Source organism: Lepidothrix coronata, unplaced genomic scaffold, assembly GCF_001604755.1.
Source record: "Lepidothrix coronata isolate B3197 unplaced genomic scaffold, Lepidothrix_coronata-1.0 Scaffold95, whole genome shotgun sequence".
In the NCBI taxonomy this organism is placed as follows: domain Eukaryota; kingdom Metazoa; phylum Chordata; class Aves; order Passeriformes; family Pipridae; genus Lepidothrix; species Lepidothrix coronata.
The window spans coordinates 3,196,680-3,211,788 of record NW_016690275.1 but is presented as its reverse complement, the minus strand read 5'-3'; the positions used below and the strand labels follow the sequence as shown (position 1 = coordinate 3,211,788).

The window sequence follows — 15,109 nt, the reverse complement described above, 5'->3', positions numbered from 1 at the left end:
CAAAAGAGTATGTATGGTTGTGATGTATCACCTTGAAAACTTACATGAAACCGATAAATGGTCTTCTCTCTAAACTGCTATCAATGTTAATCTCCCCTGTTTCCAGATTAACCCAGTTCTTTGTAGACACAGTTGATTGTAATTTTCACCTTCATTAATTTTCCAATGCAATACCTAACTGAAAGCAATAAAGAAAACAAAGAAAGAGTAATCAAGAAATGCACAGCCCTCCTAGCCAGTTTCAACTCAAACAATACAGAAGTACTTAACTGTGTATATATTAAATTTCTTTCTTAGTCATTTCATTAAGACCAGCTAAAGAGTGTTCACCTGAAGAATATTGATGCTGACACATTACTCAGTACAGAAAAGGAAAATGTCATGAATTTTTTGGGGGGTTAGATTCTATACTTCTATGTATTTATGAAAATATAAAACTAACAGTAATAATCTAGCATTAGATGAACACATGCCATTCATTGTGGTTTTAAATGCTAACATAAAACATTACAGAATATTTAAACATCTAAGACATTCTAATATCTTTAATCTGCCCAGTGATGTCCTACACCCTTGTAAAATAAATTCTGACTTAAGTGTTCAGAATTAGAGGGTACTTAGGTTTCAAGTTTCATCATTCCCTCTGATATTATTATGCCACTTTAAGCTATTTCTCTCCCAGTTTCTATGCTTAAGGGAGCTTTAAGTTGCAGGGGGTACTAGCTATTCACTTAATCATCACGGCAGTAATATTTGCTTACATCTTATATGTGATCCTCCTGCAGATGATTATTTTCTTTATTCGTATCTCACTAACCAATCAAAAGCTTAACTTGAAAAAAAGGATAACTGTGCAGTGGGCTTTGAACAAAAAGTCTCACTGAGACCTGAATCACTAGGTATACTGTGATTTCATAAAGGCCACTGCGGTTGCAGAAATAAGCCTCCAAATCCATCAAGGCACAGAAAGCATCAAATATTAGTGGAGAATGGCAACTGAAGTGCCCATATTTAATAGCAAGGATGAAAATTATCTGGACAAGTGTAAGCCTAATATTCTGACCTCTTCAGTTTGCAAGAGCTTTGGAGGCTTTGAAGAAAAAAGATAGATTATAGACAGGGAAGTAAATAGAATATAAGATAAACTGTAGCAGTGTTACCAAGGGTAGCTTGTGCCAGACTAACTTGACAGCTTTTTTGATAACTGATTTTCCAGACAAAGAAATGAAGTAGATATAATTTGTCTGGATTTAGATAAAGCATTTTCTACTTAGCAGAGGTATGCCCACACAGGCACATGAAGAAAATATGAATCTTCATAGAAAAGTAAAATGGCTTTTCTCTATATGCACAGGGTTTTATCAAATATTAGTGGGGTTTTGGCCCTGTTATGTTATCTAATCTTTTGCATAGACTATAATAACTAATGCTATCTTGAGAATCATCCAATATGCCACACAATTTTGACTTTCAGTCTCTGCTCCCTTGTCAGTGTTCTGAAACAGTAAGAAATTATTAATACCAGCTCAAACTTAAAAAAAAAAATATAGTATTCCTGGTTTGCTAGGAATGAATTCAAGTCAGGTCAGGATTTGCCTTGTGATAGCTGAAGTATCTACGTGGCACCCACTCTTCCTTGAAAAATCAAATCAATTTCTCACCCCCGTTTCAAATATCCTCTTTTGAAGGGTAGCAGCAGCTATGTAAGAGTCATATAGACCTACAATCCTGATTTTCATCCAAGTGAGTCTACTTCAAGAAATAATGCACTCTCCTTGACATGTATTATGCCAGTCTTGCAATGGCATTTTAATATGGCGAGGAGCTCATTAAATAGCCAGTCATAATCAGCACTTCTTAAAAGTCTATACCCAGCTTCCTGCTGCATGATATGTAGCTTGAGATTTGTAGGTAGAGTACAACAGGAGAATAAATGACAAAACAAATCAATAAGTAGTGTGTTGATCCTCTAGTGCCCTGAATCAGAGACTCTTACAAGGTGTGTTTATGCTGGCATTTCAGTTTGAAGCTGATCTTCACTTTTCAAACAACTTTTCATGTTGTCTCCATTTATTATGATCTGGATCCCATCATGTAACGATTCTGGAATGATTCACAGCAAAGTAATCCCTTTTAGATGAAAATAAAGCAGAAGATGAGCCCAAGAGTGCACCTAATGCACTCCAACAGTTTAGGAGTGTTCAGTTCTAGAGACAAGGGCTAGTCAAAAAAACCCTTCTTCTCCACTAAATTAATATAATGTGGACATCATGCCCTCAGCAACAGCAGTTTGGGTCTACAAAATCACTTCTGTAGGGATAAACTGTTTGCTAATGTAGATGCAGCCCTATAATCTCATGAGGAAGGAGATAATTATTATAATTATTTTATACTTGGATAAGATGCCTTTTTGGTTGTGATTAATCTGAAAAGCCTTTTCAGATCCTCAGCAAACCTCAACAGCCTGTTAAAAGGGACCTGTCACTCAGGAGGCCCTTAAACAAGTTTGGATCTGCATTTTAGGGCCATTATTCCTACTGTGACACCACAGCAAAGGGAAAAGACAGCTTGTGTACCAAAGTCAGAGAACAGTTACCTGCAGTACATCCCCCTAATTTAGCGCACAGAGTACAGAATAAATTACTTCAAATTACCCAGTGAATTGTTCCTTTTTATGAAACAGTAAAAACCTTGTCTTTCAACATAGAAAATTTTTTTTCTGTCTTTTTTTTCACAGTGAGTATTGCCTAATCTACAAGCAACTCTACTGTTGAGGAAAGTACAACTCACTGTAAAACTGTCAAACTGGATGCTTTACTGGCTCCATACCTGCCATTCTCAGCCATTGGATTATTAACAGTTTTTCCCTGGTCTGGTAGCCAAGCTACCAATAATGACACCTTCAAGATGAGTAGGTTGACCCTTTCAGGTGAATAACAGAAAATTACAGGACAAAAGGGAAAGCCTAGGAAATTGTTGACTGGCAGTGGGACAGACACTTGCCAGCAAAGACCTGCCCTGCTCACCCCACTGCATTTCCTGGCCCAGAGGGAAGGCAGTGCCTTCATGCCATCCTGGCAGACAGGACTTGAGCTAAGGATTGAGCCTAAGTACACTTCAATTGACTTTATCAAAAAAAAAAAATAAAAGTCATATTCATAATTAGATCAAAATTTTTTTATTCCAACCTAGAAATGTAAAATGTCCTTAAATCAGAAGTTATTAAACTAAATCTGAATCAAGATGGTTTTGTTCCCTAATATGTATTTGGCCCAGAAAATCCTCAGGTGTTAGCATATTTACAACAGGTTTAACTATTTCTAAAAAAATCTGCATTTGTATTCTCATGCATGCTTAGTGGAACAAAAAAAATTATTTACTTTCATTTGTATATTATTATTAAAGAGGCCTATGTTCATTATATTTTCATAACAACTGTATTAACAGCACCAGTATTAGACACAAAGATACTCAGAATTTCATGCATCTCATTTCTAAATAAGGGGTTACAGCCAGTGTTTGCAATATTTATGATTAAAGAGAGGCCTTTCTTCTTACCCCCATTCTTCATTTTATAATGATTAATTGGAACTGTCTTGGAACTTGATCAAGTAATGCCTATTTTGCTGGCAGTAACAATCTGAATTTGGTAACATACAAGAGCAGTACAGTCTACTTATGATTATTTTAGTGCTGTCTTAGGCTTTTTATGTGTCTCTTACAATAAGAGCATTACTTTCTAAACGTGCAAGACCTGAAAGAGGTATTCAGGTAAGAAACAGAATTAGCTAGTACAACATAGGAAAGGCTATAAATGAAAGACAACAGAAAATTACCCAAACATCCAAAGATAAATGGTGAGGTAGAAGGGTTTAGAATGCTGTTTCAAAGAAATCATGACTTAATTTTAATAAAGAAGCATTACACTTTACAGGAAGACAGATATAATACAATACATACATTACTTACTAAGAAAAAAAACCATAATATTTCCATAACATTTCAGTCATAAATATAGATATTGCACTGCCATCACCATCAAAGGAAATGATTATGCTTTTGCCAGACTTGCAGGAAATTATATGCATGATACCAAGATCAGCAGTTCATTATATGCTGCTTTAGTTTTGGAAAATCACCACAGCTTTCGAAATTTGAAAAGAAAAAACACAGTCTAAGCCGACATGTACTTCCTTCTGCATCACTTAGGTTTATTTCATTTTAACAGCCACCTGCCTCGCGCTTCCCACAATCCATGCCAGTGAAAAGTGAAAACTCTTCTTACAACACCGAGGCAAGAAAGGATGTTTTCTGGTTTTATATTGCTCCTTGCATAATTTGCAGTTGCTATTGCTAACAATGGGCCTCCAATTCAGTGCCCTGTTGCACAGTGAAGTAAGCACAGCTCTCCCAGTGTTTCTCTAAGTCTTTAATAATTGATGTTTCTCTGAAAGCTCCCAAAGTCCAATAATTAGATAAGAACTTCGATTTTAATTATCCTTCACAGTTTCATAAAAACCGTGATTTCTAAAGGCAACAAAAGGATTTATTTCCATGTATTAAAGCCTTGAGAATTTGAAAAAGATGAACCTAAATTTCTGGACAATCAGATTTGGCAAGTATTGCCAAATTTTTGATTTTGAAATAATCAGTGGAGTTTACATATTTATGCTTCTTTTTTCAAATTATCTACAGATGCTGTATGGAAATTCATTCTGAATAGCTATATTAAGTACGACAAATTCACTTACATCACTGTTGTTCATGTCTAATTAATGTAAAAGCTGAACTGGGAAGGTAAACAATTTGCATAAAACAAGTCACAAATTCTGGAAAGGAGAATTTTCCCATAATTTCTTTATGTAAGCTTTGAAATTTCACAGAGAAAAATGAAATTGAAATTTCAAGGTCAAAATGGATTAGCCCCCAAGTGAATTAAGAAATGCTACCTAAACACTGAAAATTACTTACCACAGAAATATGTATCTTTAATAAAAAGCCGTTAAGATAAATAAAAATAAAAGTTTATTAATTAAGACTGCTTCTTCTGTTTTTTTTTTCTGGTTTTTTTTTTTTTTTAGTAGGTTATAGTATGTGCCCATTCCTGTTTCACTGGTATCACACCAACGCATGTTTTGTTTTCACCATCTAACCTACATGCTCTAAGGCTCAGTCTCCTGTGAATGGCAGGAATGGGGTTAAATTCTCATTTCAAAAATAAATCTTGAAAAAAGAAGAGCCATGAATCTTTAAAGTTTATTTTTCAGGTACTTCCAGTGGTAGCTGGGTTGCTCTTGTATATCCAGGCTACTATATTTTATTTGATGGTGGCAATTCAAGCTTCTTCAATAGAAAAAGGAGGACCAAAATTTATTTGAAAGAAAGTGTCTAAAGGACGTTTCTTTGCACACTCAATGAGACCAGTGTCCTTTTACAATCATATGTTTTCATTGTACTTCACCTAAGTTAACCTAGAGCTGATGAACCTGAATTACATGCTATGGCCTCAAAGTTTAGCAGTCACCTCAAATTATTCATCATCATATCAACTGCAAGATGTGCAAAGTATTTACACGAGCATACAATGGAATGTAGTGGGAAAGAAACTCACCCAAAATGTATTGTTTCCATAAATATAAACCACTATATATTTGCAGTGCAGTGCAAACCAGATTAAGCTCATCAAATACCAATTCCTTGTTCACCTATACTGAAAATCTTTTACATGAGGTAAAAGATAAATGGGATATTTCTCATGATGGTTGTAATTCAGAAATACTCATCCACTGGCAGTATAAGAAAACAAAAAGTTAGTCTCTGAGCCTCAGTATAATTTTTTTTTCAATTTTGGTCTGTTCCTCTAAGTATTATCTTTGTCAAATACCATTTAAAACTGAAAATGCTATGTTTTATTATTGTTGTCTTCTAGCTTGAGTGATGACAATAGGTGTATATACATTAATGATGAGAAAACTAGGCAATACAGAAGAGAATTTTAGTCCAAACTAACTTAAAAAATACACTAACTCTACTTTTCAACTTGGAAAATGCATTAGAAGAGGGATGGAATTTGTTTACTTATAGCAAAAGGAATGTTCTATAGCTCACTTGCTGAGAAAATACTGTGTCATTGATTAAAAATTATACAGAAATTTGCACTGAGGTCACATATGCAGCTGTGAGAAGGAAAAAAATAAATCAAACTAAATAAACAAAAATCAGTCACCCAGAATATGGAAAATCCACATTAAGGTCCCTGAAGGTAGATGAAGGAATGTATACTTTCATCTCCAGAAAAATATCCCCTTGAGTACACAGTAGTGTATGGTACTCTCAGATTCTTTAGCTAATATCACCCCTAGAAACCTTTATTATTCATTGCAACATCAAAAATATGTATTTCACTTCCTGGTGACTGTCTCACCCACCAGAATGCAGTCACTCTTCCTCTGAATCTTTATGGTGCATATAAAACATAAAAAAGCATTAAGGGATAATCTTTGGAGCAAGCCATTCACACTTTCACTGCGCTATCAAATTCCTCAAGACAAAAAGAGAGACCTAAACTCGTGGGCCCTATGTCTTACTGGAATTTTGTACAGAAGCAGCTGTTTCTTCTAATTTTTGAAGACTAAGAGTTTGTTTTGTTATTTTATACCGTCAGTAAAAGAAGTATAATGTTTTCTTTTGGTTAAATATTTTGTTAAATGCAAGCACAAAATTCATGGAAACCAAAAATATTCTTTCAGCAACAGCAAAACAGAAAAACACTTTCATTTAGGATTTATCAAATGAAACTGTGATGAAAATCAAATGGTATCTTGAGATCCTGAGTTACCACAGAACCTTATATTTTCTTCCCTTTCCCCTGTATATATCTACATCTATATCTACATCTACATCCTCCTGGGAGTACGCAGTGGTCACTGCCTCCACCAGTATATTATCCTTTAGATTCTAGCAACTGGAGATAGAATATTCCTACAAGCCATAATGATTGTTCAGTCCCAGCAGACAATTTTTGACCAAGGTACCCTTAACAGTGGACTCCAACCATGTCCCTGTAAATTTAATCCCTGTAAAACACCATATTCAGTTTCCCCTATTTTTGCAGAACTCTAAAGCACCTGCAGAATTATGATTTGGTTGGCTACAGCTAAAGCAAATTTTGGAGATACAATTTAAAAGTCAGTGCACAGCATATTTCATGTACTAAAAAAAAGGTATTATAGCTACCCCGTTTTAAAAAAAAAAGTGTGAAAAATATCCCTTAACTACGTGTTCAATAAGGCATGTCAAAAAATCAAAGAATCTGAATGATTAGAAATTATTCAAATTGACATTACCAGAAGTACTATTTTTCTATTAATAGAAGAATCAGTAGAAAGCAACTGCCAGCCTCACAGTTCATCAGAAGAAGTATCACCTAGCTATATTTCATCAAAAAAGACACCACACCAAAATGCCATTATAATCCAAGATTCAAGAAAATAATTAATCCCTCTATTTATGAGCCTATGATGTAGCTGGTGTGCTGTGCAATGCTGATTTAAAATCTACTAAATGTCTCTTCAAACTCTTATTCTTGAAAAATATTCAGCATGATTACAAAAAGTGTTTAAGTTTATAATAGCTGTTGTACTAAAAAGTGAGAGAAGCTATATTTCTTAGCCCTCTATCATTTTTTTCAGCAGTATGAGAAGAAAGATCTATGCTTTCCAGAAGTAATCAAAGCAAGGAGAGGTTAGACTTAATAAGAAGAAATCTGAGCCATGCATATCTACCTATCCTCTTAAAGTACCTGCCACTTCAGTACAAGGTGGAATGACTTAGAATTTATGAACATCATAACCAGAAAAAAGTAAAACATTGATCCTGCCAGGACATATAGGGTATGGAGCAAATGAGACTTTTCTTTATAGACTTAAAGAATCCTCATTAAAGAGTTATTTTGTTCATATCAGTCAACACCTTGTAATGTAAACCTCTGATGAACATGCCATGAAGAATTCTGGTATCTCTCCTGTTGAAATTTCAGCTACATACCTAGCTTTTGTTTGGTAGGAAAAGTCTAATTTCGAGACAAAATACTGGATTTTCACAATCTGAAGAAGAGAACAATCAATTAATCCTATGATGCTTTATTTCTGCAGGGTAATAACTAAGTACTGTCAATATGGGTTAAATAAATCTGATATTTCAACTTTTATGCAAATACCTTGACTTCATTTTATTCTTAAATTGAACAAAGATAGGGTATTTACAACAAATCTTTGAATGGACCATAATGGTTGATGCATATGTTTATAATTTCTCTGAAATTATAAATATATATTTTATAGAGAGCACTTTGGTTTTAGGAAATGGAATCACTGCTTTTGATTGTGCCATCAAGTGTCAGAGTACTATTAGTAAAAATTGAAAACACACCCAGTGACAAGCCTGTTGCCTTGTTATGAAATTTGCAACACTTCATGAGATGAGAGAAAAATTATTGCCCAGAAGGCTACATAGAACCTACATGGCAGGCACACACACTGAAGATTCAAAATAAGCACCCCAAAATTACTTGGAAGTTTATTCCACGGGAAGTAGCTCTTTTAATAAAGGTTATTACAGATCTAGTTGAGCTTCATGTCTGTGACTTCCTATTCACAGTATATCAACAACATGGAAGCAGTTAATTTTAAAATATCTATATTTTCAGCATGTCTTCACTAAAGTAGGCTGATACTATGTTTGTAAATAGCTGTATTTTTAAGACATTTGGCTCAGCTAAACTGAAGAGCTAAGCATGGAGTAATCCCTAAAACACTGAAGAAAACATCTCTAAGGTATGAGAGCTGTTGCTGATTGTGGGCAACTAAGTAATTTCTGAATCAAATGAGAAAATGCAGATAATCTCTAAAAAATATGGGACATTATCAGCGGACTTATTCAGTTCAGTAGCTGACACACTTGATTATGATTTGCAACAACAGTTTGACCACAAAGGTTGCCACTCTCTCCCATACAAGTCAAAGTCAGAGATTGGATCTCAGCATCACATCAGAATTTGTTACGTCAGAGGAAAGGCAGACCTCTAAATGCAGACACATCTAGCACTCCAGAGACTGTAGAAGCATATTTTAAGGGCTGAACATCCAGAAGAAAAACTGAGTTTATCAACAGATTCCCCCATCTTCTTCTCCATGAGACGTAAGATTATGAGTGTCACACCACCAGAAAGGAGCAGGAGCTTAGAATTGGCAAGGACGCCTTCAGGCAGACTTGTTCAGAACACTTAAGCACACGACACAAAGTTGAACTATGTACAAGTAACCTTTGCCCCATTAAACATAGCAACCAAACCTTATCCAGGAAAGAAAAGGTACTAAAGCGAATTTGGAAACAGTTTGCGAGCACAATGCTGGAATGGTAGCTGCAGCCTCAACCATTCTCTAGTCTGCTTTTAGTAGACAAAAAACTAAAACATAGTTTTAGCCACATAAGTTGGGAGTCACTTGTTCTAACTAAAACATTTTAAAGATTAAATATCTAAATGTCTACACCTCTCTTAGACTTGATGGAAGGGAAAAGAGGGATTCCAGAAGTGGTTTACAGCAGCTTAACACAGGTACCTAAGGGCTGCTGAATCACCCCAGGATTTGCAAGTTTCCCTCCATTCATTATAAAAGGAATTAAAGAAGTTAGTCTAGACAGACAGATCTGCCTTTTTAAGGCTGGATGAGATGAAGCTCACCCCTGGAGTCCTTTACTTATCCAGCAAGAATATATTAAACACCCCGTGATTTCCTCTTTTCCCATGGTTATGACAACTATCTCCTCCTGGTAGGAGCAGCAGCAATGAACTGTACACCTATGCCAGCTACTGAAGTGCACTTGTTTGAAAGCATTATGTTCACTGTATTCTTCTGCTGTACAGAGTTCTCCATTGAAATTATTCTTGATAGAATACCCCAAGGAACTGACTCTGGAAATTGAACACCCAAACGAGACTTAGAAGCGAGTTTATTCCTCAACACCGTTTTCCAGAATATCTGAAGTCCTGACCTATCCTTAAAAGGTATTGTATATTTGTTAGCTTTCCTTTATTACTGTAAAGAGCAGAAATGACATTTCACCCATCAACAGCTGTGATGTCATTATTCCAAGAACTGGAACACCAGTCTTCTATGTCCTTGTGCAGGCCTTAATCTCTGTAAGACCAGAGGACTGCTAAAATTTCTACGGTTGTTGCTGTGCTCTAAAAACAATCAAAAAAATCTAAAAACAAAAGCCAGAAAAACAATCTAAATAAAGAGTCCATATTATACAGACTTATGTATTTTACAGCTTTTTAAAGACTTGAAATAGAAAAATTTGCTTTTCTACTCAGAATTTAACTCCTATTGCTTTAAAATTCATCACTAAATGAGGGTGTTTGATGAGTATCAAGAGTTTTGTTTTACCTGGTAACCAGATGGCAATTCTTTGTCTGAGGTTTGGTGTTGTTTAGCTGGATTTTATTTTTTGTTCTTAATAGGTATGGCAAACATTGTATCCTGCTACTACTATATTTTAGCATATTTAATTGCCAAGTTCACAAGAAACCGACTCACTGCTTTTCCCAAGCAGATGGTGGAAGTTGATTTTAAAACTATAGCGAGACTTCTTTTCCAAAATGCCTGCACAGCTTTATGAAGTCTAATTGCTGTTCAGTATGCACACTGAATAACAGCTCATGAGCATGTCTGCAGTTAGAGGCCAAGTACGCAAGGTGTTGAGTGCTCTAGCCTAGAACCCTGCATTGGGACAATTTTTGTATCTAAAACTCAGCACATTTCAGTTTCTGTGGGACTGGAGCTACACCTTCAGTTCCTGGGAAACATAAGGTCTTAAACACTGGTGTCCATTTTGGACTTTATTATTTGCCCTGTTGTTATATATCTATTCTTTTATTAGGTTTAGCCCTGTGAGGCAATCCATCTAAGAGAAGGTCACTCTAAACAAACCTACGTTCTGAGACCCTCACTGCCACTGTCCGAGTTTCACTCGGCCCCGGCAGATGAACCTCAGGATTAAAGGGTGGGCTCAGTTCAGCGCACGCTGTGTCTCACCTAAAAAATCCACTGCACAGGCTCGAAGGGTCAATGACCTTTCCCAAATCTTTGCTCGCGAAGACTGGTCATTATTATTAGGTTTAAATACGAGCACTTTACAGTTATACGTGTCAGAAAAGCATACAATAAAAACTAATTTTTAAATTAATTCTGCCAAGCTAAATCTACAGGTGCTGCAAAATGAAGAGTGACCTAAAAGAATGGTTTAAAATTGAAGAGTTTACATGAACTCAACTTGGCAAATAAATATGAAAAAGAACAGTAGGTGACATGAGACATAAGTCAGAAATGTAGGTCCAAATATCTCCCAGCAGTCTCTGAAGTTCACATCTGGATCTGAACGCAAACTCCAAGCCTCACCAATCATTATTAACTGTAAAGTAATCTTCTAGAATAACTTGTGTGCTAATAACAAAAAAACCTTAATAAGCAGTAAAACCACCTCTTCCCAACCGATATATAGCACAGGAATACAGCTAGAGACACGAGCTAGAACAGCCTGTCTGACCTGACATGACCCCAGAGCTCTGTCCCCCAGCAAAGTGAGCTGCTGCCACCCCACCCAGGCAGGGCAGCTCTCAGCCAAGGCTACAGCAGTAGCTATAGCCCACAGACTGTGCTCTGCTGGAAAAGAATTGCCAGAAGCAAAGTGTACGCTCCCAACAGCCTCCTTAACCTCCCCTTACCTCAAAGGACCTGGTCCATTTATTTTACAAGAGAAAGTATTAAATGCAATTGTTTCAAATAAATACAACCCTATTCACACAGAAACCATATATAAATGTCCATTGGTTGTTAAAAAGTCATTCCAGAGAAATAAACGAGCTATAACAATGTCCAAGTAACATGAAATCCTACCAACAATTGAACCATCAAATTAACAGGTCACTGATAATAATTGGGATCTTCGAATACCGCAAAATATTATTCATTTGTACACTGAAAGTCTGATTCCTTACATCGTTGCACAAAGATTAGGAAGGAATAAATATAACGGATTAATGAATAATATGAGAGAATGAATAGTATGCATTAAGCTATGGGAAGATAATGATGTGCCATTAAATAGACCAGCTATTATGCTTCCTAATTTCAATACTGTAGTTAAAAAAGAGCAAATAGGGCAAAAAGAAGGAGTGAAAGAAATGTAATGTTGCTATTGAAAATGTGTACCTAAGGACCTTATGTGTATACTCCTTCACAATTTAATCTGATTAACAAGAAGTAATAATTTTCAGCTCAGCACTACTTACAAAAAAACCTAGTCTTCATCTTATATAAGATTTTGCATAAAATGCTTTTCAGCCTCAAGATAGCTAACAAGTTAGCTATTAGAGAGCCTGCATAATTTAATGGCACAAAGTAGGGCTTATCACACATTTCCCATCTAGATTGTATTATGAAAAATTGTATCCAGTCATTGCTGGGTTTGGCTGACTGGAACTAAACATGGTGGGAATAAAATGAACATTCTTTTTCAAATGTAAGAAGAAAGAATGTTCTCATTAAAATGATTTGGTGATATGACTTAAAACAATTTATTTAATCTTCACCTTTTCTATGTAACTATCCTTCAACTGAGAATTTTAAAAAGTATCATTTAAAATACATTTTTGAAGTATAATGAGATGCTCTGTCAGATGGGAAGACAAATTAAAAGTGCAATTCACACACAGCAGCATTGCCACCATGGAGCTACTAATCTTTTGCACAATGCTCACAGTCAAATGTACTCCAGTCTCTGTAGGGCACGTGATTATAGACTTGCAGGGAGACTGGGATTTAAATTATTCATCAATGCGGATTTCCTTTTGCAGAAAAATTAGTGTGCCACATAAATAGCAAAGCTGTTAATTCTTGGCCTTTTGCAATTTAACTGCCTGGTAATAGTATCTGTTATTACCAGTTAGTTTCCATAGCAGTTACAATAGCAATATTCTGTCAAACTGAAAGCTATATACAAAAATAATGTAGAAGACAGAACATCCTCACGGCCAATAAATGTCCAGAATGCATTAGGTCCTATAAATGTAAACAGCCATGCATAAGTCTGTCAGGAGACCTGATGAATGCCAGATTACAGCCACAACCTTTATGTCCAGAAAACAATGCCATCTCAGCTACAGCACACCTTTATATATGAACATCCAGAGGGAATAGGATATCAAAATAATTTGCCTGAAAAGACTTGCAATTTTCAAAACTGTCAGGTATGGATTTCAAGTGAAGTGCTATGTGACTTCATCCACCTATTAACCACAGAACACTATAAGCCCATTATTTATAAAGTCAAACTGCATTGACATCTAAATGGTATTATTAAACTTTCACAACAGTGGTACCTGTCCAATTTGGGCAGCAGAGGAGGGCAGCGTTTGTGACGGGGTAGTTCTATCAGCATTTCAGTGGAGCAATACCAGAAGCTGGTTTCTTCTATGTTTGAGGGAACTGCCACAAAATTTCCAACCTACGGAATACATTTAAATAACCAGTTCCTAGCAGCTTTGCTGAAGGTATTCACTGGGTATAAAGTTAAGCACATGCCTAAAGTCTGGCCATTATGAAAAAAAGGCAAAACAAATTAGTGAAAGGACTGTACTGGTTCCTTCCTAAGTGCCTAGAATGGTTCTTTGGACTTGCAGCTGGCTCAAAAACTGTAATCAACAAGAAATTATAAAAAATGAAAGGTTTCCCAGAAAAACAATTTTCACAGTTGCATTCACAGATATTCACAGGTTATTATGAGTTGAAAGTGACCCACAAGGATCATCAAGTGCAATTCCTAAATGAATGGCTGTATGGGAATTGAACCCACGACCTTGGCAGCATTATCACCACGCTGAAAGCAACTAAACCAACATCAAAAAAAAGCAAATATCCTTGATTTTAACATGTAATTGAATTTACTGCTTCTGCTTTTGGAATGAAACATTCAAAAGTAAGAACTAGTATCACAAAGTAAAACATCAGACTCAGCAAAATCTAGGTGAAATGCCAAAATTAAAATTAGAGAAAAAAATAATCAAAGACACTACCTAAATAATTGAGTGCAAAGAAATGCATGCAAGTTCATACTAAGCAAAGATACACCATCTCCAGTTCAAAATGTGAAATCCTCACCTTCGCAGCCTGAACAGGAAACAAAACCATATCTTCTGCCTAGACTGCAGTTACACAGAAATCAAAGCTGTCCATAGTGTGACACAACATGGAAATTTGTTCATTATGTCAGATTTCAGTTCACAGTTCTGAGATTTCGTATGACAATATTTTGGTCTCATAGGACAAATTGCATTCTCATTTTCAGTGTTGTTCTTTAGGCAAATAACTCTGCGATAGAACTGCAATGGATGTGGACCATTCCTATGTTTGCCCAATAAACCTGAACATTTCAGTTAGTCTTGATCATTCTCTCCTGGAAGTCCAAAACCACTAACATCCAAAAAACTTAGGGAACACATTGCATTATTTCCAGAAATGCAGTTGTACTAGTCAGCCTCCTCTCCTGCCATCTGAAGGACAATCAGAGAATATGCAGACCTCCCAGGACTCTTCTCCCTTTCTCACAGCTATCAATGGAGGCAATCTGGCATGTAACATTTTGTGTTTCCCACAGTAATGATCACAATACAAATGTTTGCAGCTCAAGAAGATCTGTCTAAAGGAGCTGAAAATATAATTTGGGACACAAACCAGATACTTTTAGAGAGAGATTTTGCTTACTTCCATATTGATTTTCTTAATTGTTGATTTCTTTACTTTTGCAAATATATTCAGCATAATGAAGAAGGATGTATTTTACTCCATAAGAATAAGGTTGATCTTATTCACTAAACAAGTAAACATCACTGATTCTACTGAGCCAAAATCTATGAGGACTGAGTTGCCACCACCAGCAAATTCTACAGACTGAGACACTCCTTCCAGGAATATAATATATTCAGGAATATACCTGAACCTAATACAAGAAAAATGCACTGAAATATTTTTTCCAAGTTTTTAGGCCA

The 15,109-nt window shown here is 35.8% G+C and overlaps 1 protein-coding gene across 12 annotated transcripts in view; it reads right to left on the bottom strand.

Moving 5' to 3' along the window:
- Positions 1 to 15,109, bottom strand: part of FAM19A2 (family with sequence similarity 19 member A2, C-C motif chemokine like) — a 181,064-nt gene that overhangs the window by 60,681 nt on the left and 105,274 nt on the right. The window contains exon 1 of one of the 12 annotated variants that reach the window (XR_001876029.1): positions 45 to 65. The exons of the other annotated variants lie outside the window; for them this stretch is intronic. The gene's annotated coding sequence lies outside the window, so the exon portion shown is untranslated. Of the gene's footprint in view, positions 1 to 44; positions 66 to 15,109 lie in introns of those variants that run through there. 12 annotated transcript variants of the gene reach the window in all.